Raw genomic sequence first — 13,141 nt, 5'->3', positions numbered from 1 at the left:
TCTCTCCTACATGCCCTTAGGAGACCTACGTGGCCTCATTGACCTGCAATGGGGCGGAGGACATAGCGTGGCATATCTTGGCTACGTGAGAGTAACGATAACCTTCCCCGACCATGTGACCGTTAGAGACGAGAAGTATGAAACCTGTGCCCTTATTGTCCTTGACACACCCTACAACCAAGGTGTGCCCCTACTTCTTGGTACTAATATCATATCCCGCTGTATGGAGAAATGTAGAGAATGCCTTGGGGTACAATTTTTACAACATAACGTAGTTCCCTCAGCGTGGCAGACAGCCTATAGAGAGTTACAGTCCAAGGTCCATACAGAAGAGAGTGGCTGGAGGGTATATCTCGACCACCATAGTAATGTCAAGATCCAACCTGGTAAATCAGTTCTAGTAAAAGGGAGGGCGAGGACGACGACCCCTAAAGGAGAGAGAGTTTATGTAATTCCCGAATATGATCCAGACGCCCGGCTGCCTTCGGGACTGATTATTAGTCCCGGTGTTATCGATATCTCCCAAAGAGTGAAGACTTTCCCTTTAAAAATTACCAATATTTCCACGAAGGATGTTTACCTAAAGGGAAATAAGCAAGTGTGTCAAATCCACAGAGTAGATGTACTGCAGGCTCCAGTGTCAAAAACTGGGAGGGAGAGAAAGGCGCAGAGTATGAGCGCCAACGTACAGAGTCCATGTGAGGAGATAACGTTTGACGATTTTGACATTGACCAATCCCTGTTGACCCCACCACAACTTAAAGAGATAGAGACACTATTGCGGAAACATGAAGCGGTCATCTCTAAACATGAAAATGATCTAGGCTGTGCGACGGCAGTGAAGCATACCATTCCCTTAAGTGACCCGACCCCCTTTAAGGAGAGACATCGGCGAATACCCCCAGCTGATTATCAGGAGGTCCGAAAATTGTTGAAGGACATGGAGGATGGTGATATTATTCGACCCTCCTGCAGCCCGTTTGCATCCCCTGTAGTTTTAGTGAGAAAGAAGGACGGAACCCTTCGATTTTGTATAGATTATCGTAAATTGAATGCCAAGACGATTAAAGATGCATACGCTCTACCTCGTATTGAAGAGAGTCTGGATGCCCTGGCAGGTGCGAAGTGGTTTTCCTCCCTAGATCTTAAAAGTGGATACTGGCAGATAGAGGTAGAGGAGAAAGAGAAGTACAAAACAGCCTTCACGACACCCTTTGGTTTTTATGAGTGTAACCGCATGCCATTTGGTCTAACTAATGCCCCTGCAACCTTTCAACGCCTCATGGAGATGTGTATGGGTGACCTTAACCTTCAACAATGTCTGGTGTACCTTGACGATATTATAATAGTTTCTCATACCTTTGAAGAACACCTCGAGAGATTGAAAGCGGTTTTCCAGAGACTTGAATATTACGGCCTTAAAGTGAAACCATCCAAATGCCAACTACTCCGTAAAAGAGTTAAATACCTTGGCCACATCATATCCGAAGAGGGGGTGGAGACTGACCCTAGTAAAATTGAAGCACTCCAGACATGGCCCGTACCCCGTAGTGTACAAGACGTAAGCTCATTTTTAGGATTTACAGGTTATTACCGTAGATTTATCAAGGACTATTCAAAGATGGCGAAACCCTTACATGCCCTCACAGCAGGAACCCATCCCCCAGGGAAGAGAAAGGATCCCTCCTGGAATTGGACCCCTGAGTGCCAAGCTGCATTCGAGACACTAGTAAAGGAATTATCATCACCCCCAATCCTTGCATTTGCCGATTTCTCTAAGCCCTTCATCTAACACATTGATGCCAGTGGACTGGGGCTGGGGGCAGCATTATACCAGACACAAGATGGGAAAGAGAGGGTGGTAGCATATGCGAGCAGAGGTATGAGAAAGGGTGAAATGCACTACCCTGCACATAAACTGGAATTTCTCTCTCTGAAGTGGGCAGTGACGGAGAAGTTTAAGGAGTACCTATATGGTCGTAAATTTACTGTCCTGACAGATAATAACCCCCTCACCTATGTAAATACAACAGCTAAACTTGATGCTACAGGACATCGTTGGTTGGCAGCTCTATCCACCTACAATTATGACCTTCATTATCGGCCAGGTAAGAGGAATGGAGATGCAGATGGATTGTCCCGCAGACCCCACCCCGACGACCCCCACACCCTAACTGGAGACACAGTACGAGCAATATGTGAAGTTCATTTGCTATCAAAGTGCACTGTTGGAGAGAACACACTTCCTATGGTAGAGACCCTGTGCTCCCAGACAAGAGTATTAGAGGTGGAATGTAATGGTAGTACTGATACTGACTTAAATCAACCCCAGTCTCTGATGAGCGGCGACCCCCATTTATGGCAGAATCGACAGAAGCGAGATCCAGATATCTATCGAGTAATTAGGTACCTAGAGAGAGGTCTTCCCCCAAATCGAAGACTGTACGTAGCAGAAACGCCCAGTGTTAAACAATTACTCCGACATTGGGATAAATTTCTTTTAAAAGATGGAGTACTGTACCGATGCTATAACGATCCCCAGGGAGAGAATGTGTATCAGCTTGTCCTACCTCCACAGTATAGAGGTCAGGCTATGGCTGGACTGCACGATGAAGTAGGACATATGGGTCAAGAGAGGACATTAGAGCTACTGAGAGAAAGATATTTCTGGCCAAAGATGGCAGGTGATGTGAGCGACTATATCAAATCATGTGGTAGATGTATCCGTCGCAAGACACATGAGAAAGCAGGAGGTGTGGCAAAACTGGTCAACATCCACATATCTTCCCCAATGGAGCTGTTGTGTATGGACTATCTATCCCTTGAGCAATCAAAGGGAGGGTACGAAAACATTCTGGTAGTCACAGACCATTTTACGAAGTATGCCCAGGCGTTCCCCACGAGAGACCAGACGGCTCGTACTACAGCACGTGTCTTATTCGATAATTTTTTGTACATTATAATTTCCCAACCCGGTTACCAAGGCCGTAATTTTGAGAGTGAAGTAATCGGACATCTTTGCAAGATTGCAGGAATAAGAAAGTCCAGGACAACACCCTATCACCCCCAAGGCAACCCAATCTGTGAGAGATTCAACCGCACCCTTCTTGACATGTTAGGTACCCTGTCTGAAGAGAAGAAAGCAAATTGGAAAGAGTTTGTAGCTCCACTATGTCATGCATACAACGCTACTAAACACTCAAGTACTGGGTACGCACCTTATTTCCTCATGTTTGGTAGAAACCCGATCCTCCCATCGGATGTAGCAATGCAACTCCCTAAACCAGTAATATCCACAAGGGCTCACCATAAGTATGCGGAGCAACTACGAGAAAAACTAGAATTTGCTCATCAACTAGCTGCAAAACACTCCAAAGAGAGAGCACAACACAACAATCACGTATATGACTCCAAGGCTAAAGGAAATGAGCTTGAACCAGAAGACAGAGTACTAGTGAGGCATGTGCACCTCAGAGGTAAACACAAGCTAGCTGATCGTTGGGGTCAAGAGGTTTACAAAGTTTTAAGGAGAGTTAACCCTGATATACCTGTGTATGTGGTAGAGCAAGAGCTTGGGAGAGGAAAGAGGCGTACACTTCACAGAAACCTATTGCTACCTATTCCGGAATCGATGAGTACATGTGATCCCCCAGAAACCTCAAAGAAACCAGTCCCAAGACCAAGACAATGTTACCACGATAAACCCTTAGTTGACGTTACAGAGGATAGTGATACAGATGATCAGTCATCCTGGTATGCAGTGGTAACAAGGCCTGTACCAGCTAGAAGGTCAAGAGCTTGTTTAACCCGTGAGGAGGTTCCCAGAATATTAAAGGAACAAGAAGTGACTACTCCGCATGCTACATTGGAAGAGGCGGAGCACAACGTTAGTTTGGAAGAGAGAAGAATCCCAGTGGAGCCAGAAGCTGTTACCCCACCGACAGAGACACCGCCTATACCGGCACCCCGATCCCCAAAGACTGAGACTAAGTCCACCCCAACAGGCCCTGTGCTGGGATCACGAGTACGGCACGCAGTACAACCAACTAGACGATCGGCAAGATTGGCAGCACGACGCAAAGGTGTGTCACATGCTCACATAGCAAACCAATGTAAGGTTACTAGCCCCTCCTGGGAAGAGAAAACTAATTTTTTATTGTCATGTAGGGATCTCCCAAAAGAGTTTTATAAGGCCATTTGCTCTTTGGTAGCCAATGTTTAATTGTTCCAGATGAAAAGATATGATCTGTTAGTATTTGTCTGTTACAGTGTGCTACACTGGAAACAGATCTGCAAAGACGTGTTGAGTAAATAACTTACAACTCATTACATTTATTTTCATATGATTACAAGGTCATATTTTGTTTTGTGTGTTGAAACCAATAGTAACAAGTACCATTTTTTTCTGACAAACTATTTGTGGTTGAATTATCCACTTATATCTATTGTACATGATGTGAAGTAAGGAAACTAATATTTTTTCTGTGAAATTTAACGAAGGAAACCTGTTCTCCTTGGTTGAAACAGTGAATGTTATGGTGGGATACAGTCCTATTTAGTGCAAGGATTATTAACATTTTGTCATATTGATTGCATTTTGCACAGTTTGCTCTCCAGATTGTCTATGAGTGTCATGAATTGATTTATTACCAACTAAAAAAAAGAGTGTTTTATGCCACTAAGTGTTTTGAAAAAAAAGTCACAGGTGGTGGTGACTTGTTTTAAGGTGAAATGTCAGGAGCCATTTCCAGAGGCAGGGGGGAAAGTGTAACCAGAGCATAACCTGGTTAATGTTTTGTATAGTTATCATTTTCTTTTATTTTCCACCTTTTGTTTCTATCCATTTAATCATTTTCTTTCATTTTCTTATCTTTGTTTTTATTCATTTGATCATTTTCTTTTGTTTGTTTGTTTTTATTCATTTGACAATGAATAACCTTTACTTGGTAGATTTATGAGTTCCCTTAATTTTCACTTTTATTGCTAACTACTACATGGCAACAGTTAGTGGTCGGGTGGCCCTGTGTGACCTGTCTTTTTCTTAAGCTAAGTAATTGTTTTGCGTGGTCCTATTTTCTAGGAATATACGAGTGGCTCCAAGAGTCTATCCTTTTCAGAACTGTGGGTTAAATAGACAATTTTATAACTTTTGTTTGGTTAGATAGGAATGTTTTGGTGATAGATGATTATTTTAAATGTACCAAAGGACACCATAAATTAAGTAATGTGTCTGGTAAATTATGTATGAAGTATTAATTGACAGCTGGTTGGTCACTGGACCTCAGATACCAGGAAGTGGAGGGCAAGCTGGTCTCGAGTAGGAGGGGGGAAGTTGAGACAAAGGCCAAATCATGAATATTCAATGAACCAAGCTTTGTGTTTAATTGGTTTAAGGTGGTCATGTGTGAGTTGCCTTGTACTATTATTATGGGATGTATTCTTATTATTATGGGATGGAGTGAATAAGGTAGCATGGTAGGGGGAAATTAAGATAAGACACTGATGCCGAGTTAAGTTTACAGTAGTTACAGTAGTTAGAGGAGAAGAGGGGAAGGATTAAGTTTGAAATGGTTGGGCACGAGATCATAATTATTTTCTTAGACTAACTTCACCAGTAATAGAGTAGAGGACCAGTATTAAATTAATTAGAAGTTAAATGGACACTTAATTGAAGCTATTTACCCATGGAGTTTTTAAAGAAGTTTAGTGAATACCTGGAGCTTGTTCTACAAATGGATATTCTATTTTAGTAAACACCTTGAACTGTTTTACAAGGAGATTTCATATTTAATAAAAGTGTATCACCCGGAGCTGTACCAATGGAGGCAGAACTATATTTCATCCTGTACTAATATCTGGCAACCCTATAATTTTCTTTTGTGACGGAACTGAACTATAAATTCCCATTTTAATTCAATGTTTGGATCCGGAAGTGAACCCCTGCGATGACCCAACCCGAGTGATGAACAGTTTCTCCTAGAGACGCCCCAAGCTGAGACGCCCAAGAGGTTATTTCCCCGAGTAGCGAGCTGTCCAGAGAACCACCCAATCCGGAAACGTCCCCAACTAAGTGAACCGCCCTAGAAGTTTCCCAAGGAGACAATTTCGTTCTCAAATTGTATTCGGTCGACCCGCGCCGCGATTTTGTTATTATTTTCATTGGGACTGATAAGTATTATTTTTCCATTAAGTTCAGTGGAGTCGTTATAAGAAGTAAGAGTTCCGAGATATGTAAGTTACACCCATTCATATAATTTCACATTAATTTAAAGTAACCCCATTGATATTAATACAACGTCCATGTGCATCGTAAACACACCACTTTACCTTTATTAGTTTGTTTTTGTGTGAGCATTCCGCCTTTTTAAGTTGTCCCCACGATCTCAGAGTAAATCGGCCCTACCCTAATTTGGAGGTGTCACTTGTAATCTTCCCAAACCTAAAAATATATTTAAGCCTCGTCACTGCGTTTTTGACCGGCTACACTTGCATTTAAACGTAAATATAGACCTAATTTAAATGTGACTGAATTTGACTGTGACCCTTACAAAAAGTTTGAACTGACTATACAAGCCGTGCTAATGCTAGATATAAACACGCTATTCAAATTGCGTTGCAACTCAAGTTTAACGCTCGCAGTGAGCTCTTTTCACTACGGCGATCATCAGGCAACTGACTCTTGCATGAACGATTGTTTCCTTTTGCGACGGTCAGGTGGTGTCCTTGAATGGTTGCCATGACGGTATTTGGACACACACTGGCTACGCTTGTTGATTCTGTTGTGGCTTTTGTCGGCTCAGCTTTTTACTATGCGGAACTTTTCTTCCATACAGAGATCACACTTGTCGGAGCTGCGCTTATGCGTATTTGAGTGCTTTGGGATTTCCCAACAAATGGAGTGGTCGATTTTCTTTTTTTAAAATCCCATATATGTTTTGAGAGCTCATGTTCTTTTTGGTAACGTTCGTTGCGGAAAGATTTGGTGTGGTTGTACCTTGCTTTGAGCTTCCATTAGACAGACCGATATATACGGCTGTCTCTTGACCAGTAGCGACCTTGCTTTGTAGATTATATCGCTGGAGAGACATTCCCATGACAGGAGGCAGTCGCTCTTTTTTTCTGCACTTAGAAGTTATTTCCCCTGGTCCCCGGGTTTGCTTTCGATACGATCTTGTATAACGTAGGCTTTTTATATTTGCCGCATACTCCTCACACTTTAAAACCCAATGTGTTGGGATAACTTGAGTCTTCAAAGTTTCTACCCTTAAAATTATTCTAGACTGTCATTTGGAAACAACAGACTTTTCAGACTCTTGCAGATACAAGCTCTCAAGATAACTGTTGTAAAGCAGACTTAATAGTAGTGTTTGACAATAGTTGACATATTTCTTGTGCACGTTGGAGCAATGCTGATCTCGTCTGGGCTGCCTTTTACATGTAAAGTCTATGTAAATATAGGCTATTTAGCTCAAGAATTTCAAAGATATTCCTTGATAGATATGAAAGCATGAAGAACTATAACAACATCCAGATGTGGTGATGAACATATGGTTTGCTCTGCTTCATTGCATCTAAGATAACATGTTGCATATAAAGATTAACATGTGCCCTTCATTGATCTTTACCATCATTACTAACTATTAGAGGCAACAAGCTAGAGTGAGATAAACACTTATGTAGAATTTACTGACAATTTTAAAAACAAAATACCAATATATGTATGCCTTCACCGATGATGATATGATTTTTCACCAGGATTTTCTCTGCAGGATATTTTTGTAGTGAATGAGTACAACTCTCCCTTGGAATCATTTTGGCTGACACAAATCAAACAGTATATATATATTTCCAAGGAAGAGTAAAGAAAAGTATCATATATAATTAAAGATTGTATTCATTATAACATATTGTGTCTTTTCTAGGACATTAACTTGTTTTCTTGATCTATAAATTACGTTACAATACAAAGGAACACATGTCACAAGTTCATTGAGTTTCTCCTTTTCTTTGATACAAAATATGATGAATAAAATATGAAACATAACAATACAAACTAAACAGAATAAATAAACTTATTACAATATACCTTTGAATGCGTCTTTCTTTCCATGGCATTAACTTTTTTTTCTTATAAATAAAATATAAAATATGACAGTCCAATCCAATCTAACACTGGATTCGAGTTCACTTTGCTTAATATGCTGGTGAAAGTTTCTTCCTTTCTTAGTTGGATTCTTTACCATTAGCTTGTTTTTCAGGCTTTTGAACATGGGACTAAAATGTTTCCATCCATGGACTTTTGTTGATCCTTATGGTATTCCAATGGGATGCAGTAATGAAGTGCAAAGTACTTAGCGACAGCTTTTGGAAAGCTTCTTTGTTAGGCACAAAATTTGAATCTATAACGATGTAAATTTGTGAAGGGTCTTCACTAAAGAAAGTATTCTTCTGTCTCTCATCCATCTCCATTGAGTTTCTGACATGTCCTGGCAACAGACAGTACAATTTGTGGTCCTGGTGCATGTAATAATAATATTTTTGTCTTAATTTATGTCAAGCAAGAATTCCGGTACTTCCTTGACTGGAAACTTGTTAACTCTTCACAAATGGATACTTCTGATACAAGGCACCTGTAGGTTCATCAACAAGGTGAAAATCTAGTTCAGGACACTGTTCCAAAATATTTTTCACTGTGAATTAATCAAAGGCCTTGACAAAGAGTGTATCTCTACAAGGTCAGTAACTATTTGTTGAACAGTTGCGACAGGGACGTGTAAAACTGATTCTAATTGAGCATAAACAGTGCAATTTTATTATTGAATCTTGTTTAAGCTTACTAGATTCACCATCCATGCATTGCACCTTTCATCTGAAAATATTTCCCCAAATTTCTATGGGACTACTTGAAAAATCTTTTTCACAAGTAACTTCTTCATTTGCAGTATCTGTATTTATGCCATCAATTTCTTCATTCCTGTGTTTCTACCTTCATGAGACGAAAATGTTGCTAAGAAATGCTCAAAATTACATCCTTTTGTAGGAAAAATTCAAAATGTTTTCATGAATACTAGCAAGGATCTGTATGGTGTTCATAGCAAGATTTCTGCGCATTTATGATTGTAACTACAAGAAACATCCACTCTCATAACACTCCTGCCATACAGGCCTTATTTAAAATGTCCTTCAGTTTTCATTTCAACAGTTGGAGGTCTGCTGTATTATCTCCAAATGTAGGATGCTAACACTCAATAATGTTTTCCTTAATGACCAACGAACAGCACCTTGTTGTTTAAAAAAAAGCAAACTATACTCAGGAATACATTGCTACTGAAGACGCTTATACACATTACCACTAAAGAAGCTTACGCAAAAAGATGCTTACACTGACACTAACAGTGCAGATTAATTTTGCAGCCCAGTGGCATTTTTACTACTAAACTAGATATATTACATAATCACAGAAAAATTCTTATAGTGTGCTAAAATTCGGGCCAAGAAGGCAAATCTTTTAACCCTCATCACATTATGAGACACTACGGCAAATATCCTATTAACTTAAAAACTTATATGAATTAGCCTAGACCATAGATCAGTAGGATTACTACACATGCAGCACAATGAGCAGAGTAGAAAAGGTTAGAATAGTGTATTTCTCATCAAATGTCTGCTAAATCAATAGTAAGTGTTGGTGTTAAAAAAAACTTCAAAACATCGAGTTTTATGACCAGAACCCTTCGTCACGAACACACAACTCCAGTACATTGAGACCTGCATTGGTTGCCAATTCACCGCCGGATAAAATACGAGCTCATTCTGCACGTGTTTCGGTTTTTTTTATGATCAATCTCCGAGTTATATGACTGATTTGGTGAAACGCTACACGCCAGCTAGGGCATTGCGGTCCCTAAGTCATCTTTTTCGAGTCATTCCTTGTACTAACAAAGTCACACATATGGAGATTGTTCGTTCAGTGCAGCAGGTCCTAAACTCTGGAATTCTCTTCTTCATCACTTGAAAAATGTCACATTCATTGACACTTTTAAGAAGCATTTGAAAACTTATCTTTTTAGGCTTGAGTATGGGCATTAATCTAATACGTTGTTTTATTCAGATTACTGTGCACATTTTTTTATGTATTAATGTTGTTTTAATGTATTAATGTATGTTTAATGTATTAATGTATGTTTTAATGTTCTTTATTGTGGTTTATAACCCTGTCTTATAACATTTTTTTACTTTTATTGTTGTTTTTATTTCTTTTAGGTTTTCTTAAGTTTGGTAATTTTATATTCCAGGTCATTGGTTCTTTGCACAGTGCTCTTGAGCATGTTTTTTTTTTACGATACAGCACTTTGATATATGCTACTTATTATTATTATTTTATTAATAATATTGATAATGACAACATAATTTTATTCAATGAAGTTATAAAAGCATCACCAGTCTCCCAACAACTTTATAAGCGCTATTTGCGTCGTCTGTTATACATACCAACCGCCATTGAAAAGTGGAATGCGACCTTCACCAACTTAACCTTCAAAGACTGGCATCGCTTCTTTCATATGCCGTATCACACTGTCTCTGAAGCTAAAATCCATTTTTTCCAGTTCAAATTTATTTATAGAATCGTTGCCACGAATAGGCTTCTTTCATTGATGGGTAAAAGTGACTCAGATCTTCGTACCTTTTGTAAATTTGAAACTGAGAATATTGAGCACTTATTTGGAAATGTCCCATAACTGCCTCTTTTTTTTTAGATGTTGAAAATATGTTTCTTAAGAAGCAGTTCTTTTTTCAGGATATCTTTTTTGGTTATAGCAACAGGAGGGGACATCCCTACAACTTGTTGATACTTCATATGAAATACTATATTTATGATTGCAAAGGGAATGAACGAAATCCATTAATCAATGAGTTTTCCTATAAATTCATAATCAGTATTGAATATTCAACTACTTAAGAACTTCCAGCTTTCGAAAACATAATGATGATGATGATGATGATGATGATGATGATGATGATGATGATGATGATGATGATGATGATGATGATGATGATGATGATGATGGTGATGGTGATGGTGATGGTGATGGTGATGGTGATGGTGATGGTGATGGTGACGATTGGTGATGGTGACGATTGGTGATGGTGACGATTGGTGATGGTGACGATTGGTGATGGTGATGATTGGTGATGATGATGGTGATGATTGGTGATGATTGGTGATGATGATGGTGATGAGGGTGATATGGGTGATGATGGCTGATGATGATGGGTGATGATGGCTGTTGATGGGTGATGATGGCTGTTGATGGGTGATGATGATGATGATTGGTGATGATTGGTGATGATTGGTGATAAATACCTTTACATGAATATGTGTTTACATAGAAAGACAGTAATGACATCTTTTAAATAATTCATCTTTTTTTAAAAGGCAAGACAAGCCGCAAGTAAGAAATGAATGTCATACAACTTACATTTATTTTGGGTGTAATGTAATGATTTATTTTCATATTTTGCTTTTGCGGTAATGGCCGCCCATAGTGTATCGGTATGAGGCATTTGAGGAAACCTTTCAACATGGTAATCAGCAAAAACGAAAAAAAACAATGACTAGGCAAATACAAGGATAGGTCACCTAAAATGATATGGTCCGAAAGGTTCCAAAGGTCTATATGATTTTATAGCGATAACAGTTGACTTTGTGAGTATTCTTCCATTGACAACGATATTTAAAAGGATCAATCTATTAATACTGCAATTTACATATTTATATTAGATAAGAAAAATTGTATATCTTGGTGATAACGAAAGTATATTTGATCTACTTCTAACCAAGGTCTGAAATTTATCTTTTTAACCCCAAGAGATACGTAATGATTGCAGAATATACTGGATATAGACATGCTTCCCGCTTGGTACCAGTTGTACAGTAGGTAAAATTCAACTGCATGATATACTTATTGACTATAGCTTTCTATAAATGTAAAATACATCTTTCGATACTGCACACAGACTAAACAACACTCGTATAACGATGAAACTCATTGGCTCGTAAAGCTGGTTTTCGTTGTAAATAATGAAAACTTGACATATTATAATAACGTACTCTACGTAGTCTACAAGTTGTTTGCATATAGAACTTTAAATGCCTACCACTTGGGCCACACTTAGCTGAAAATAACGGAGGCGAGAAACAAATGTCTTTTTTTTTGTTCTTCTGGTGCAGAATTTAGAGCTGATTCGTCACACGTTGTAAGTTAAAGGTGTCATTTCCATTGGGGAAAGTAAAACCACACTAATTCAGTATTTGAGAAGAAATGCTTTTGTACACATGCCACATTTCGACTTGCAGCCAATATCATATACTGTTGATCACTTAAGAGATCTAGTGTTATATATATCCCAGGAGAATCAATCATCTTCTCGTTGTCTGTCGTCGTTGATAGTTTGGTGAATTTAACATAGGTTAGCTGACAAAAAAAGGAAAGAAATTGTCATTTCACAGATTACCACAAAGTGGATTGAAATGTATTATATAGCCAAAGTGAAAGGCGGTGTTCCATTGACCGTATCAAGTTGATTATTAGCATTGGATTGGTATGTTTGTTGTACTGTTAATATTCATTATTGCTTGTGTACCCCTATCAACTAATTGAGGCTAGGTTTTGGTTTCATTTTTGCAGATCGTTTCAATGTGTAATTTATCCGGCGTTTAGGATCCTCAAAACAATAATTGACCTTATCATTTTCCATGTGTTCAACTGAAACAAGTTATAAATATGTTATATACGGAATATTTTATAGTTTTGAGACCTACCACGGTATTGACACGAATAATCCAGGCTAAAATGACGTTTCTTTAGGATAAAATGTTCATGTTTTCTACTAACTACGTACTTTAGTATCGTATAACCAATAGCTCCTCTAGCGGTTCCCAGAAAGGTTCTGGAACTGGTACTGATCTGGTATTGGTTTTTCTGCTGAAGTGACACATACTCGACAGTCTGGTGTTGTTCTTTCGGACCACCTGATACATACACGCCAGTCAGTTCAGCAGTCTGGTGTTGTTTTTTGGGACCACCTGACATATTCTCGCCAGTCAGTTCAACAGTCTGGTGTTGTTTTTTCGGACCAC

This window comes from Apostichopus japonicus, chromosome 16 (assembly GCF_037975245.1).
Source record: "Apostichopus japonicus isolate 1M-3 chromosome 16, ASM3797524v1, whole genome shotgun sequence".
Classification (NCBI taxonomy): Eukaryota; Metazoa; Echinodermata; class Holothuroidea; order Aspidochirotida; family Stichopodidae; genus Apostichopus; species Apostichopus japonicus.
This window is presented reverse-complemented; position numbering follows the sequence as displayed.